This window comes from Orcinus orca, chromosome 19 (assembly GCF_937001465.1).
Source record: "Orcinus orca chromosome 19, mOrcOrc1.1, whole genome shotgun sequence".
Classification (NCBI taxonomy): domain Eukaryota; kingdom Metazoa; phylum Chordata; class Mammalia; order Artiodactyla; family Delphinidae; genus Orcinus; species Orcinus orca.
Window position 1 is genome coordinate 40,143,151 of NC_064577.1, and position 14,893 is coordinate 40,158,043.

At 53.8% G+C, this 14,893-nt stretch overlaps 1 long non-coding RNA gene and 3 other non-coding genes across 5 annotated transcripts; 3 read left to right on the forward strand and 1 right to left on the reverse strand.

Annotated features, from left to right (window-relative positions):
- Nucleotides 1–1,602: 1,602 nt before the first annotated feature.
- On the reverse strand, nucleotides 1,603–14,033 carry LOC117198860 (uncharacterized). Of its 2 annotated transcripts, XR_004480120.2 has the most exons (3): nucleotides 4,822–7,297; nucleotides 4,283–4,437; nucleotides 1,603–2,796 (listed from the first exon to the last, which is right to left on the reverse strand). It is a non-coding gene; the product is annotated as an uncharacterized LOC117198860 (long non-coding RNA). The 2 variants fall into 2 exon arrangements; XR_004480118.2 differs by having other exon boundaries at nucleotides 4,283–14,033.
- On the forward strand, nucleotides 5,394–5,584 carry LOC117198870 (U2 spliceosomal RNA). Its single transcript, XR_004480133.1, has one exon. It is a non-coding gene; the product is annotated as a U2 spliceosomal RNA (small nuclear RNA).
- On the forward strand, nucleotides 9,421–9,611 carry LOC125962603 (U2 spliceosomal RNA). Its single transcript, XR_007474034.1, has one exon. It is a non-coding gene; the product is annotated as a U2 spliceosomal RNA (small nuclear RNA).
- LOC117198871 (U2 spliceosomal RNA) lies at nucleotides 13,627–13,817 on the forward strand. Its single transcript, XR_007474033.1, has one exon. It is a non-coding gene; the product is annotated as a U2 spliceosomal RNA (small nuclear RNA).
- Nucleotides 14,034–14,893: the final 860 nt, after the last annotated feature.

A 14,893-nucleotide genomic window follows, 5' to 3' on the forward strand; every position in this document is an offset into this window, starting at 1 on the left:
GGGATGTTTGCCCTGCTGTGCAGGTGGGTTTCTCAGATAAAAGTTGTCTCTGATAATAACTCTCTCTGAGCCAGGCCCCCTATCTAAATTCCTTTAGGCAGTTGAGGGGGAGGTAGAAAGCTCTTCCTGTGTCCTTGGGGCCTCCACGGCCTTCAACCCAAATAGCCCCAGGCCAAAGTGGCACACTCTGGGGAGAGTCATTTTGAACTCCTTGGGTCTCCAGGAGGCGGAGTGGCCAGGGGAGGGTGTCATTTCGTGAAGCCCAGGGGAAGGCTTCTGGGGGCAGGGACTGGGGGGGCTTCGACCCGGCCTCAGCCTCAAGCACTGTTGATGGTGGAGGGAGGGTGCAGGGTGCAGCCCTTGAACCTGAAAACGGGTTCAAACAGAGAGTTTGAACCTCAAACAGAGAGTCTGTCTGTCAGTTCAGGCGGCCAGTCTAGTGGAGTCATCTAGCGCTCTGGAGTCAAACAGACTCGGGTTCGATCCCGCCTGTGTCACCGACTACCTGGGGGAACTTGGGCAGGTCACTCAGCGTCTCTGAGCCTTTCCTCTGAAGGTTGTTGGAAGACACTATAGGATGCTTGGGAAGTGCCCGCCGTCACAGTGGGCATCTGGCTATGGCCAGCTGCTGGGGGCGCCCCAGCTCTGCTGAGGGGCCAGTGGGACCTGAGCCTTGCCGGAAAACTTTCTTTTTCAAAGAGGTGCTATACTCCCTTCTCCTCGTCCTAGCACCCAGGGATGTCATTTGCAACGACACATACACAAGGGTTTCCAGATACAAAAAATGAAATGGAGGCTTGTCACCGGACATTTATTTTCACAGCACATTTATCTTCCTATAAACGAATTCTGCGAATATTTAGGTGGAAAGTACCTATTTTAAGAGAAAGAGAAAGAGAAAGGCACTTGACTGTCTCCGTCATTAAATGGGCAAAAGAGGAAGCGGGTTCCTGTTGGTATCTCTTCCTCCCTCGATTTCCCTCTTCCTGTCCTCCTACCTTAGGAGGACCAGGGCTCAGATGTGGAGACGCTCAGGGTAGGGGAGGTGGGCTGGGCTGAATCTGGGGAACTGTTTCCAACCCTCTGAGCCAGTCCTCCCGCGAGAGGAGGGATTTTCAGGGCAAATCTGCCAAGGCTGCGCCCTCCCGATTCTCATCTCCCTTTCCGAGCCCCTCTCGTGCCTTCCCCCTGTGCAAGCTGCCTCTCCCAACCCCACCTCTGACCTCAGAACTCCTTCCAGCTCTCGATTCTACTCCGTAGCCCACTCCGCCCCCTGTCGATTTGGATTTTAACTCATATCAGCCCTCGGGGAACTTCCCGTGCTGTTAACTGATTGTAGCCACTCGCACATTGCATTTTTAATAGAGCTGGTTATTATAGAGACCCAGAATCCTTTGCTGCGGAGAGAACAGGGTACAGTTAGAAGCGTGGGCCAGGTAAATCTTATGAAATACCGGCTGCGTTATTTAACAGGCGTGCGAATGCGATCTAGCGGCTCTCCCAGCTCTGATCAGCCTCCTCCCCTGCAGGGTAGGGGTCATGATACCTCCATCCTGGAGGTGTTGTGATGCTGGGAGGAAATAATCCACGTCACACATCGGGTTCAAGAAACAGAGGCTTTTATTGTTATAGTAGTTCACGAATTTAAGATGCCATCTTTTGTGAGAGGTACCGTTCTTTTACCTAGCCCTGAAGAAAGACAGGACGAAAGAAACAAAGAAAGACGTGCTGCGATGTTAAACGGCGAGAGTGCTTTCTCCTGGCGTCGAATGTAAGACGCATGCTGGCTCCTGAGACGTAAAGCTGTGAAAACGATGGGCATCTTGGAATGGACAAAATCAGGCATCACTGTGGAGTGTGACGCCTTCTGTTGGGGGCTGTTGAAAGGCCAAAAAGAAAATGTGGGGATTTGCTGGCCTCCGTGATGGCAGCCAAGTTGCGAAAAGCCCAGTTCTTGGTTGAGTCTAACTAGTTTGATGGATCCAGTCTAGCCGGGCAGGAAACTTGCTCTCCAGCACACAGACTCTTACGTTGTAGCGCCAGGACCCCGAGCACATTCGGGGCGGGGGCAGGGGGGTGAGGAGCAGAAGGTCTGCTGGTCCACGCGCACCCCCTGATCACGTGGCTGGGAAAAACCATCTCCCTTTCCGACTGCGAAGTCAGACAGACCGATCCAGTTCTGTTGCTAGTCATAAAAGTGAAAGCTTTTGTTCTGTGACTGGGAAAAGGGAGAAGGCGGGAGAAAGGAGAATTGAGGGCGAGAGGGCGGGGTCAGAGAGAAGGGAGAGGAGGTCAGAGAAAACAAAATGGTACCTCCCTCCCTGTCTCTTCAACTAGGGCAAGCTGACAAGTGATGAAAAGAAACCTGAGGGAGCTGTCCAAGGGGTCAGGGTAAAACTTGAGGGGAAGGCAGCGCTGCTGCAGGGCCAGGAAAAACAGATACAGTGAGGCCTGGACTTGAAGAGGCTGTCCTCCCCAGCTGGCAGGGCACCCAGCAGGCTTCTGATGCCCAGGGATGGAACACTTAGAAGCGCTTGGAGTTGGCAGCCTCGGCACGGGCAGACCTTATCTGAGCGTGCAAGGCTTCCTTGGCAGCAAAGAGCAGTGGATGTGGTTGAGTGGCAGCCAGAGGAGAGGAATGGAAGAACACGGCAGATGCCCCTTGCTGACCACAGGGACGAGGTCACGTTCACCTGTGTGATCCCAGGACCCACACGGTGACAGGCACAGAGTTAGGTGTGATACCAGAGAATCAGTTGAATCAAGACTCTTAAAAACAGGATATCAGAAGATTTTCTAAAAAAAAAAAAAAAAGAGAAGTCATATATGTGTGTGTGTGTGTGTGTGTGTGTATACACTCACTTTTTAATATGATAAAGTTGGCATCTGAAACTGATGAGAAGATGGACTATTTCATATATGATATTGGGACAACTGGGTAGCCATCCAGACAAAATAAAATCAGATCTATACCTGAACTCAAATACTAGGACAAATGTGAAGTAGGTCAGAGATGGAAACGCAAAAAGATCAACAGTTCAAAAGACGGTGGGCAGGGGATAGGAACGCGCAGTTCACAGAAAATAATAATGGATCTCAAGCGCATGAAAAGCTGTGCAACCTTGCTCATAGTAAGAGATAACATTGGATAGTATGCAAAAGTTTGATAACATGGTGGTTGGGCAAGGCTGTGGGAAACGCACTGGTTGAGAAGGCTATCTGTGCTCTTCCAGTCTCTGTCTCTGGCTTATCATTTCCAACTCCCTGGCGGCAATGATAACTGGGTCCATAGTGAGATTGTAGGACGCTTGGACAAAGGAAGGCTCACCAGCCAGCCACGTCCTGGTGTTGCCTGAACTTTTATAGGCACTTTCGTCTGTACACATGGATGTGAGCTGGCTGAGGGGCACTGACTCACGTTAACCGAACTCACAAGAAGCTGGTGCGTGAATTAGAATGCTAAGTCGTTAATTGACAAAGGGAGATACGGCTTTGCAATGACAGAACATGCATGTCTGCAATCCAAGGTACCTCATTCTAAAGATCAAAATACCTAGGAAGCTAAACTGGTGAGCACAAGATGACCTGATAAACATGGAAGCAAGCAGAAATGTAGTGGAACACAGTGAGGGTCGTAATAATTACCGCGAGCCAGGAGGCCTGCTAATCTCTTTCTGTACGGACAAATCGCATTATTTAATATTTACACATTCATGTGTTCAACCAGATTCATGTGTTCATGTGTCTAGTATGTGTCAGGCCGTATTCTAAACACTGAGGAGATAAAGTTCCCTGCTCTGGAGCTTACTTACATGCTATTAGGCTAGAAGGCAATAAACAAATAAATGTGTAAGATGTCAGGTGACATGTGCTATGGAGTAAAATAAAACCAGGAGAATGAGGGAAGATTAAGCACAGGACTATATGTTAATATTCTCATTTTTCTAGATGAAGAGGGTAAGCTACAGAGAAGTGAGTTGCGATATTTTCCCTTACATTTGGTACTTACAGGAATACCATATTCCAGGCGTGTCTCGTAATTCTTAAGATCGTGTCTAATAATTTCTCATTTCCTTATCTCCAATTTACAGATAACGTGGCTACATCGAAGACAGACGGTTAAGCGGGGAGGCCAAGTCACGCACCAGGTCACGTGATTATTAACAGGTGGAGCGGGATTAGAGACTAGGTGTTCCGAGTCTCTGCTCTTAACCGCTGCACCAGACAGCTTGTTCCTGTCTCTCTTCAGACAGACCTGTGTGTCAGGCTCAGCAACACTTACTCTCATAGTGGGCGGGACACACAAGAACCACTTCTCTTTCTTTTGGTGCCCTTTTCTAGGTCCCGTGCTCTTCATAGATGGATCCGACCTCTTCCGCTAAGTAGCTGTGTAGTCTTGGGCAAAGTTGCTCACCCTCTCTGTGTCAACCGCTCCGTCTGTAGGTAAACTTTGAAAGTCTGATATAAGGAAAGCACTTAGCGCAAAGCCCGGCCCAAGCAATAAATGTTTCCTCTTGTGTTGTTACAGGCAACACAGCTGCTCAGTTGTTTCAGTGTCACAGCCATGACGCCTTCACTGGAACCTCGTTGGACACTAGGGCCCACATTCTAGACTACCAAACCAAGGTGGCCTCACTAGCTCCCTTTATACCCCCTCAACCCCACACGGTAGGCACTAAGGTTTCCACTTCTCAGCTGGGGAGTTAAGGCTCTGGAGGTGAAGGAGTTTGCCCTAGTGGCCTGCAGCCGCGGCAGGGCGGGGGTCCTGACAACCAGGGCAGCAGTGCTCGCAGGGAGCGATCTCGGGTCCCCAGTTCTCACCGCAGCCCCTGCCAGGCGACACCGGACAGGCACTCCTGGACTCCCAGCCTTCGACTGGGTCTTCGGCCTGGACAGAGCCAGCCCGTGGGACCCTGTCGTCTTCACAGTGAAGACCAGATGACGTTTTTCGTACTCGGACCAGTCTGCTGCGAATCAATTGCGCAGACGCCCTCCTCTATTCTCCCACCCCCAATTCCCCCGAATTCTGTCTACGCGAGAGCTGGTGCCAACGAAGAGGTCCGCCCCGGCCCAGCCTCCGCTCATGCGCGCAGAGGCGGTGCCGAGGACTGGGCGGATCAACCCGCGCGGCTACACCTACCCGCGCGGAGAGGGCGGGGCATGCAAATTTAAAATGGCGCTCCAGCCCGAGGACGGCGAAGCTACCGCAGGTACCGAATTCCTCTTCTACGGTGTAGAGAATAAAAAATCTTCCCGAGAGTGTGGTGTGGTGCCACCCACAGTACTGTCACCGAAGCAAAGGAAGTGAGACCTCGAGTGAGCAGTGACAGGGGTCACACTGAGTCCAATATGGATGCGAGGAGGACGGAGACAGCGATGGCAGGTCGCTGGGTATCGCTTCTCGGCCTTTTGGCTAAGATCAAGTGTAGTATCTGTTCTTATCAGTTTAATATCTGATACGTTCTCTACCCGAGAACATCATATTAAACGGATTTTTGGATCCCGGAGTCGGGGTGGGAGCTTGCTCCGCCCGCTCCACGCATCGACCTGGTATTGCAGTATTTCCAGGACTGGTGCACTCTTCCCGGGGAAATAATTGAGGTTTAAAAAGTAAGAGCTGTGGTTTATGTTTTTTTATCGCCCAGTTGCAGGTTTTGTTTTTTTTTTTTTACGTTTGCAAGGTGTAACACTGCCCTTCTGTGGAAGTTCTTTTTGTGTCTGCTGTTCATCTTGCGGACCTAAGTGGCTAGGTTATGGGTGTTTGCGAAGCGTGACTAGTGGGAGGGAAGAGAAGGGTACTTTCTGCGGAACCTTGTCCCCGACTTTCTACGGGGCAGCGTGAGGAGATGAGAGTTCGTGTTCGGGTTTGAAAAAAGAGCCCACCGCGCGGAAGTTGCGGGACCTACTTCTGGTGTGAGTCTTGTGCGGTTTGAACGAAAGTTCACCACGCGCGAGGAAGAATAAAGAGTGGTCTCCGTCCGGGTTTAAATACCTACCTCATAGTGTTACCAGGAGAATTAAGTAAGATGGAGTGTGTGAAGTACTCAGCCAAGGGACTGGCATACGGTGAGTCCTCTGTGGCTCGTAGCGGTTAGTTTGGCCCGGGAAGCTAGTTTAATCTTCCTCGGGAAACGTACAAAGTAACACATCAACTTTGACCACCAAAACTCACATTGTTTTCCAGTGTGTGTGACTTAAGAAATCAGTGCTTCTCAATCTTCTCAATCTAAGGTGCACGGGGGTCGCCTGTGGACCTTACAGGAATGCAGGTTCTGGTTCAGTAGGGGTCACGGACTGAGTTGTGCCCCCAAAGTTCGTATCTGTAAGCTCTATCCGGAGGGGAGGCCTCTGGGGCCGGTGAGGTTTGGAAGAGGTGATGGGGGATGGGGTCCTCTTGTTGGGATTAGCTCCCCAATGAGAGGAGGCACGGGAGAGCTTATCCTTTCCCTCTCTCTAACACGTGAGGAGAGGGAGGGGAGTCCACCACGTGCAAGCCAAGCCAAGACTATCCCCAGAACCCTGCCAGGCTGGCGCCCCGATCGGGGACTTCCAGTCTCCGGAACTGTGACAAAATACATTTACGTTGTTGAAGCCACCGGCCTGTGGCGTTGTATTTTGGCAGCCCTGGCAGCCCTCTCAAACTAAAACCGGAGGTGTGACTTGGTGCCTGCGTCCTGCATTTCTCACCGGCTCCAGGGCGATGCGGATGTTGCTGTTCACAGACTCGCGCTTTGAGCAGCAAGGGCCCAGAACAGATTACTAGGAAGTGACCCTAAACGTTGTATGTTTTCCCTGACGATGAGTACTTTCAATGTTCTCCTGTACATCTACAACAGCCATCTGTTATGGTAACTCCGAACCCCTAACAGCTCTGGCCTGTCAGAGGCACTCAGCAAGTCATTGCCAGAGAGAAGAATATCCGGATGAGCCAAGGGCTGTGCCTGACAGTTGGCTGCCGGGCCTCGGGGGAAGACCTCTGCCCTTGGAAGACCTTTGGAAGCCCCGGGGGTGAGTCAGGCTGCCTCTCTCCCCTCTGAGGTTTGGGGGTGATGACACTTCCTCAGGGTCCTGTAAAGGTAAAATGAGATGGTGACCAGGAACGTGCCGTAAGCAGTGCCTGGCTCACACACGGAGGCACTAACAAACCGTCGGTGAGTAGATCTGAGCCCCACGAAAGGTTTCTCGGCCTCTGGACTGGAACTCCTTGATGCAACGCTCATGTTGGCCTCCTGACCTGGAAGCTGACCAGACTGTCCCGGTCAGGGCAGCCAGCGGGCCCGGGCGGGAGGATAAGAATGGGGGTGGGGGTGGGGGTGGGGGTGGGGGTGGCGGGACCGGGTTTGATTCCTGGTCGGGGTTACCGGGAGCTGCGGCGCGGCCACAAAAATAGAACAAAAAACAAAAACAGATATCTGAAATACCACTTCAACACGTAATTAATACGGAGCTATTTGACAGTTTTTAATACCAAGCCTTTGCGATCCCGTGTGTATTTCACACTTAACAGCACATATGGGTTAGGAGGAACCACCTTCCTAGCGCTCCCTAGCTGCGAGTGGCTAGTGGCTGTGACAGCGCAGGTCAACAGAATGGGGATGAGAGTGGAGGGAAACGAGTGAGGCGCTTGCCTTGGCCAAAAAATTTCAGGGAGCACCAAAAACCCAGTAATCAAAATAAATCTCTCGATTATCTTAGGATCCAGGCAAGATGCACTGTATCAAAATATTCCTTATCTTGATTGCTGAAGAGCGTTTCGGGGCGGCACTCCCTTAAATGTTTCGCCCGCCCGCCCCGAAGACTAGTTTCTCACTGGCCTCACCTAGTCCTGGCCCCGGATAATAATACTGATACCCACCCCGCGGAGTTACGGGGAGAATCAAATGAGTTAATACACACGGAGCGCTCGGCAGAGGGGCGGGCACTGGGAAGGGCTCAGGCAGCACCCGCCATCAGGCTTTCCCTGCGGCAGGGTGAAACGACCCCATTGGGTTTCAGTCCTGCATCAGTGATACCTTCTAAGAGCTCTTCTGAGATCCAGTGAAAGAAATAGAAACTCCCCAACTAAAGTGAAGCTCTGTTAGGAAGGGGGATGGAAAAGGTTTACGCTGCCTGGGCAGCCTGCGGCCTTTGCCACAGAGAAGCGTTGCCGCTGCGAAACTTCATCCCCACTTTGCCAGAGGCCTTAATTTATTTACGGGCCTTGATGCCCAGAGCGTCCCTGGCAGTCACTCTCCTCTCTGGTGTCCTGCCACCCCAGGCCAGATCTTCCCCTCTTCACCCCTGGATCGGGCCAGGACCCTCCTAAGCGCTTCTCCGATTCAGTCTGTTTTGCACACCTTTTGTTCACTCAGCAAACGTTTACTGTGCACCTCCTACAGGCCGGGCCCTGGCCTAGTGCTGGGACACAGAGGTTAAGTGCTTGCTGATGAGGGTCGCCGCCCTCAAGGATCTCAGATTTCAGTGGCGGAGATACGGGACCGCCCCCAACGAGTGGTGAATGGTGGACTCGAAGTCTGGGGTGGGATGAAACACAAAGGAGGGCCGCAATCATCCTGGGGTGGGGTGGGGTGCGGTGCGGTGCGGTGCGGAAGAGCCCATGAGGAAGGCTTGCTGGGGCAGCTGAAGCCGAAGCGGAGCCCAGAGGCTCTGCGTAAGAATTAGACAGGTGAGGAGGAGGTGGAGGGAAAGGAGGTCTCAGGCAGAGGAAGCTTTCTGTAGGAAGCCCGGGATCTGGGTTCATTCGTAGAAGCACCGACCGACGCAGGCGCTTGAGTTGGGGAGAATCCCTCCAGCTGCTCAGCCCGGCCCTCTGCGTCCACACACCTCCTCCCTTCCCCACTGTGGGCCATCCGCCTTCCGCCTGGCAGGGAGATTACCCCACCGGCCCTGGGAAGCCCCCACTCTAGACCTTCCGCTCCCCGGACTCAGAATGAGCGCCCCATCCGACCCTACGAAGCGGAGGCCTATTTAACACATTGCAGTCTGGACGTTTCCAGCGAAAGTGTCTTGCGACCTCGTCTTCAGGAAAACTCTCAGCCAACGGCTCCTCCCACAGGCCCCTCTAGCCGCCCACCCCGAATCCCCTACGGTTCGGTCTTTTGTCTCCGCTCGCATTGATGCCAAAGAGGAGCTCCCCCGCAGGTCAGCCCGCCGGAGCCACGCCCCCTTGGGCGGGCGGGGGCGGGGCATGCAAATATAAAATGGCGCTCCAGCCCGAGAACGACGAAGCTACAACAGATCCAGAATTCCTCTTCTACAATGTAGAGAATAAAAACTCTGCACGAGAGTGTGGTGTGGTGCCACCCACAGTACTGTCACCGAAGCAAAGGAAGTGAGACCTCGAGTGAGCAGTGACAGGGGTCACACTGAGTCCAATATGGATGCGAGGAGGACGGTGACAGGGATGGCAGGCTGTTGGGTATCGCTTCTCGGCCTTTTGGCTAAGATCAAGTGTAGTATCTGTTCTTATCAGTTTAATATCTGATACGTTCTCTACCCGAGAACATCATATTAAACGGATTTTTGGATCCCGGAGTCGGGGTGGGAGCTTGCTCCGCCCGCTCCACGCATCGACCTGGTATTGCAGTATTTCCAGGACTGGTGCACCCCTCCCGGGGAGATAATTGAGGTTTAAAAAGTAAGAGCCGTGTGTCGTGTGTCGCTGTGCGCTCCTTTAGCGAAGCTTTTTCCGTCGGACTGGACCAGAGCTTTTTCGCCTCTCGATAGTGTTTTTAAAATCTTCTGCGTCTGTTTTTCTTGTAGATTTGTTTGTATAGATAGGTTGTATGTGCAGAAAAAGGAGCAAGTTCAGTTGGGTAGAGGAAAAAACCGCTGTGACTGAGAGAGCTCTCTCGCAGTTTCCCATTCTTCAGCGTTGGGAGGGCCTTCGTACTGGTTGGCGGAAGGACCCACGACCACAAGGTGACTGCCCTGTGTGCTTTGGCTGTTTTCGCATTCACCTTGCCGTCTCTCTCCTTCTGTTAGGTAACTGAACGTCCCTTTCTCCATTTTTCTCTCATTTTCCCCCAATTTTAAACCGTGTTCTTGCGCTAAGAATTTCTTCTCTTTTCTGCCTTCTCTCGAAGTGCAGCTTTGTGCTTTTGCTCAAACTTGGCGTCCTCTGGAGGACATAGTTTCTGCCCCACAGTCTTCTCAGGGGGCCTCTCTCCCACATTCCTCCGTCTGTGGAAACTAGGAAAGGAGCGGAGAGGGTATCCAAGCTTCGTCTTGAGGCTCCCAGACCGTTTCCACGTCACCCTCAAAGCAGAAAGAAAACAGTAGCTTGAGTCTTCTGTTCTTCCGTCTCTACTTCCCCCGACTTCTTTTGGTGCCTCCAGCATTACTGCTGTCCTAGTGTTTCCTGATGTCGATATCCACAGGCAGGGCTTCCCTGGTGGCGCAGTGGTTGAGAGTCCCCCTGCCGATGCGGGGGACACGGGTTCGTGCCCCGGTCCGGGAAGATCCCACATGCCGTGGAGCGGCTGGGCCCGTGAGCCATGGCCGCTGAGCCTGCGCATCCGGAGCTCCTGGGCCACCACAGTGAGAGGCCCGCGTACCGCGGGGAGAAAAAAAAAAAAAAAAAATCCACAGGCAGAAAAGGACCGAGCGCGAGGGCAGCTCCCGCTGAGAGCCACGAGGATCCACCCGGAATGGAGGTTTAAATGATGGGCTTTCCGGGCTTCTCTGGTGGCCCAGTGGTTAACAATCCGCCTGCCAGTGCAGGGGACACGGGTTCGAGCCCTGGTCCAGGAAGATCCCACAGGCCGCGGAGCAACTAAGCCCGTGTGCCACAACTACTGAGCCTGCGTGCTGCAGCTACTGCAGCCCGCACGCCTAGAGCCCGCAACAAGACAAGCCACCGCAATGAGAAGCCCGCGCACCGCAACGAACAGTAACCCCCGCTCGCCGCAACGAGAGCAAGGCCCCCGAGCAGCAACGACGATCCAACGCAGCCAAAAATAAATAAATTTATATTAAAAAAAAAAAAAAAGTGATGGGCTTTTCACTTAGGTGTGTGTGTTGGTTGTACTGTATACAGCTGACTGACAAGGAGGGGTCAGTGCCACTGAAGGAGTTTTATTACTTACAGTTCCCAAGAGAAGAGGGCACGCCACACCCTGCAGCGAGCCACATAGGGACTCGGCCTGGCCTGCTCGGTTGGGAGGCAGGAGAGGAGAGTATATGGCCTTTATCGTCCTGGGGAGGGGACGGGAGGGTGGGGAGAATGGGCAGAGGCATCAAGGTAGGCCAGTTTGAGCAAGGTTCGGATTGGACCATTAGAATAGCATTCGGTGAGCTTTGGGCTACAGGGCTGTTCTCTAGTTGTGAGGTACCGGGCCCTGGGGTCAGAGGGGGCAGGGGAAATACTAGCTGGAGTGTGAGAGTAACTAGAGGAGGCAGTTGCAGATACGGGTGTTGGAAGATTGCTTTGCACGTGAACAGCAGGCTCCCAAAGCAAGTAGGTTGCACTTCTAGGAATTAATTAGTCCTGCGAGGGGCAGTCTCTTCCAGGCCAGCAGGCCCTCAAGACGTCAAAGCATCGTAAATTATAGAAAAACTTAAAACATGATTAATCCAGTGGATGATCATTTTACTTGAACTTTCCAGTCTCGGGATTACCTAGGGGTAGAGGGTGGAAAGGCAAAGAGGGCGCTAGGAGAAGCATTCGACATACACCTCTCCTACCAAGGCATCCCCCCCGCAGCACGAGATCAGATTCCAATGAACAGTATGCATTGGGGTTTATTCATTCAAGAAATATGGATTGAGGGACTTCCCTGGTGGCGCCGTGGTTAAGAATCCGCCTGCCGATGCAGGGGACACGGGTTCGAGCCCTGGTCCGGGAAGATCCCACATGCCGCGGAGCAACTAGGCCCGAGTGCCACAACTACTGAAGCCCGCGCGCCTACACAACAAGAGAAGCCACCGCAATGAGAAGTCCGCGCGCGGCAACGAAGAGTAGCCCCCGCTCGCCGCAACTAGAGAAAGCCCGCACGCAGCAACGAAGACCGAACACAGCCAACAATAAATAAATAAATAGATAGATAGATAGATGGATATTTAAAAAGAAGAAGAACAAGAACAAGAAGACCTAGAGGAAGATTTAGGAAATTATTTTATAAATCCTTTCGACTCAAAATCTGAATATTTTTAAAATTGATAAATATGATGATATAAAAAGAACTTTCCATGAAACCTTTAAGCAATGGAATCATCGCCTTAAGTAAAGCCAAAGCCAGATCTCCAACAGGAGAAAATGTTCACCGCTTCCATTACAGACAAAGCGCCAGTCCCCTGAATGTGTAAATTGCAGATCCACGCCCTTAGGATAAAGCCCAACCGAGAATCCAGGAGGAAAAGGGCCGAAGACCCCCAACAAGGAGTTAGTTCACGGAGAGAAAATAAAGGCGTCTCTGCAACAGGAGAGGACGCTCAACCTTATTTACCCAAGATTAGAAAACTGCAAATCCAAACTACGCCGAGGTACCATTTTCACCTGTGAGATCGACCCCTCCCCCCTTTCCCCACCCCGCACCAAAAAAGCATTCGCAGGTTTGATGCCACGTGGGGTTGTTGGCGAGGCTGGGGCAAGAGGCGGTGCCGGGGAACGCCTGCCGTGCTCTTCCGGTCACCGTCCGTGATCTCCCGAGCTTCAAGGCTCCGTTTCAGTGAAGATGGCTGGGACCGCGACGGCCCTGCACCACCGTGAGGGCACAAGGGCACGCGACCGGCCTCCGCAGAGCGCCGTGCACGGGGGCCGGGCGCGATTCGCAGGCCCTTCAGTCCGTGCACGTCGATTTGAGCAAACTCCGCGGGAGTGAATCACGCTGCGAAAACGGAGATGCTAAGTTACTGATTTGCGACGGGCACTGTTGCATTCCAACGACTGTCACCCAGGGCATCCCTTCTCAGGACGACCCGTCCCCCCAGGGGACCCGAACCGTCGGGCAGAAGCCGGGCGGGAGAACACCGACGCGAGCAGACCGGCCCCGAGCAAGGAGGGGCGAGGGGGTGTGGTGGTGGTGGTGTGGTGGTGGTGGCGGTGGCGGCTGAAGAGCCGCCTTTAATCATGGCGTGTGTCGGGCACTGGCTAAGCGTGGAGGAGGCACTCTTACTCATTGAACGGTTGTTGAATGTGCCGTGCGTGTGGGGGGGGGAAGAGCGGTGGACAAAAGGCAAGTTCTTGATTGCTGGGGCTCGAACCGTGACAGCTGCTACCGTGTCAGCGCTCCCCTCGCATTCTCCGGCTGCCGCCCCTGTCTCTGGTCTGCGGCGGGACGTGCACCGGCCAGGAGGCCAGGAGGCGGGCTCCGGGTCTGGCCTGGGCTCCGGGTGCGAGGAGCCGGTCCGGAGGGTGGAGTCCGCCCGCGGCAGCCGCGCGTCCCCGGGCGACAGAAGGCGGAGCATGCAGATTAGAAACGGCTGTTCGGCGCGGGAAGGACGGGACAATCAAGTACACAGACTTTCTCCTCACAAAGGTAGAGAACAGAAAGTCTGCACAGGAGTCTAGTGCTAGCACTGTGGACGAGGCAAAAGGAGGCAGACGAGGCGTGAGGATGAGGGCGCTCACCGTGGCTTGAATAGGGATGAAGGGAAGAGGGCAACGGCCAGAGGCGGAGAGGTGGTATCGCTTCTCGGCCTTTTGGCTAAGATCAAGTGTAGTATCTGTTCTTATCAGTTTAATATCTGATACGTCCTCTATCCGAGGACAATATATTAAATGGATTTTTGGAGCTAGGAGTCGGAATAGGAGCTTGCTCCGTCCGCTCCACGCATCGACCTGGTATTGCAGTATCTCCGGGAACGGTGCACCTCCCCTCACGGGGACTAAACCACTGGTTGAAAAAAGAAGATGCCGCTTTCCGGATTACTGTAGCGCGTGTGTTGTCTGTTCCCGTGCAGTGGCGGCGGAGGCTGTGTGAGCTTTGGTTTGTGACATCAGCTGGGTTTCTGTAGTTCTTCGAAGGCCCGCTTCCCGCCCCCCCCACCGTGTTTCTTAAGCTGGCGGTTCTGACTTGTTATGCGGGGCCGGGGCCGGGGCCGGGGCCGAGGCCGAGGCCGAGGCCGGGGCGGGGCGCAAGTCCTCTGATCCAGTCTTTGTGTTTCACGTGTTGGGGAAAAAAAGGGCTCTTTGTGTTGCCTGCCCTGCGGCGGAGAGGGGAAAACTCCTGGCCCTGGATCTTGACTGGTTTTTCAAGTGGAGGCGCGGAGCACTAACGTCGCCCCAGCACCGGGGAAGGGAGAGGAGGCAGAGAGAAACTTCAGGGGTGTAGGATCTTCTCCTACCCTGGCCCAGTTGCCCACCGTGCGGTAGGCTCTGCCGCCCTACGCCAGATGGAGGCAAGTACGCGTTCCTCGTATTTGACCGCAACGTCGGTGTTCGGACCTAGAAACAGGCGCTGTTTGGAGAGGCAGTACTTTTAATACCTTCGTTTTGGGAAGACCCACCTCCTCATGTGAAATGGGTCGTTTAATCCCACCGGTGCAGACGGCGGCCAGGTACATCAAAAACCGCTTTTACAGGGGTCACGGAAAACAAAAAGGTGACTGGAAGCGCGAGAAAAACAGCCCCGAACCCCCTTTCCTCCTCCTTAAGTGCCTTGTTTTTTCCCTTCCCCTCTGCGGGGGAAACCGCTCTCTAACACCCCAGAGCTGTGCCATTGTTGCGGAGCGCGCGCGCCTTTCCGGCTCGCCCAGCACCGCGGTAGGCACCGGTCTCGTTCCAACTGCAGCTCCAAAGGGGCGCCCTGGGGCCTAAATTAGAGCTCCCCTGCTACAGCCGGTGGTGGTCCCCCGTCCTTCCAACCCACCCCTCCCCGCGCCGGACCAACCACGTGCGTCTGAGCCCCACTCGGTCGCCCCGGGGGGGGAAGCTGAGGCTTCCATCGACAGG